A 1,484-nucleotide genomic window follows, 5' to 3' on the forward strand; every position below is an offset into this window, starting at 1 on the left:
GCAGTGCCACATGTCCATAATCCCATGGGTGGAAAGCTTCAGATGAGGAGACCCCTAGGGCTTGCTGGCCAATCTAACTGAATTGCTGGATTCGGAGGCATTTTCTCAAGAAAACAAAAAGTAGATAAACCAGGCATAGTGGTATACATCTTTAATCTCAGCAGTTGGGAGGCAGAGGCAGGTGGATCTCTGTGAGTTAAAGGCCAGCTTGGACTACGTAATGAGTTGCAGGACTACCAGGGCTACAAAGTAAGACCCTGTCTCAAAAAAAAAAGTGTACAGCAATAGAACACATTCAAACATACTCAAAGACAATCTGCTGCTACCACATGCAAGATATAAAAGGGTGTGTTTTCTCCCTCTCTCTCTCACACACAGTGGGCCAATGAAGTAAACTGACCAAGGAAAAACTAGTAGAAACATTTTGTAATCTTCAAACTGAGTAATCCTGAACTGTCTTAACTCTACCTGAGTCTCTTGGAACTGTGGGCCACACCTGTAGCTGCTTTTCCTCTCTGCCTGTCATGGAGAAGAAGCCTTCCAAGGCTAGCCAGGTGGACTTTAAATGCTGGAATCCCCAACATCATTTCCGCTGTTTTATTAAAGTATGCATGTCCACATCAGAAATCTTTAGACTATTCTGGTACACTAATTGCCAATCATGCCTTCTGATTTTCAGAAGTCTGGTGAAAGTTGTTCTGGCCTCAAATGTTCAGAAATGTGGTCATTCTGGCTTATGCTTCCTCTGGTGAGTCAGAGAGCAGAGAAGTGATATAAAGTTTCAAAATGTATGCTCTTTTCTCCTCCTCAGCTTCCTCCACTTTTGGCTCTTAAGAAAAAGCTATTTTTGTTGGGAATATTATTTTGAGGTGTGTTACTTTTGTTTTTGTTGCATTTGGTTAACTCTGTGAAGCTGTGATACCTTGCCTGCCTCGAATACCTGATGGTCTAATAGTGACGCAGGAGCAAGAATAGACAGGGCTGGCAGGCAAAGAGAATGGACAGAAGGAAAAAACTGGAAGAAAAGGGTTCAGAGAAGTAGCCCGAGAAGGAGAGCATCAGGGGCCAGCACCCAGCTACACAGCTGGAGTGTGTAGAACAGAGTAAGGTTTAAAGAAGAGATCGGAAAAAACACAGAGGCCAAAAGGTAGAGGGGATAAGTTAAGAAAAGAACAAGCTAAGGCCAGACATTTATAATTAAGAATAAGGTTCCATGTGTGATTCATTTGGGAGCTGGATAGCAGACCTCCCCCCTCAAAAGAGTCCAAAGAGCATAACACCATACCACCACATACTGTGCTGGCCAGCATGCCAGGGCATAAGAAAAGGGGGAGTGGGACCAGTCCACACAGCAGGCTCACAGTTACTGCCATGTCTAACTGCACCCCCCACATCTCACACAAGTCAGCTGGGTGACAGACGGATCACAGTATAAAGACACGGGTGACATTTGGTTGTTAAGTACTCAAGGAAACGCTACAAAA

This window comes from Microtus ochrogaster, chromosome 4 (assembly GCF_000317375.1).
Source record: "Microtus ochrogaster isolate Prairie Vole_2 chromosome 4, MicOch1.0, whole genome shotgun sequence".
Lineage (NCBI taxonomy): Eukaryota > Metazoa > Chordata > Mammalia > Rodentia > Cricetidae > Microtus > Microtus ochrogaster.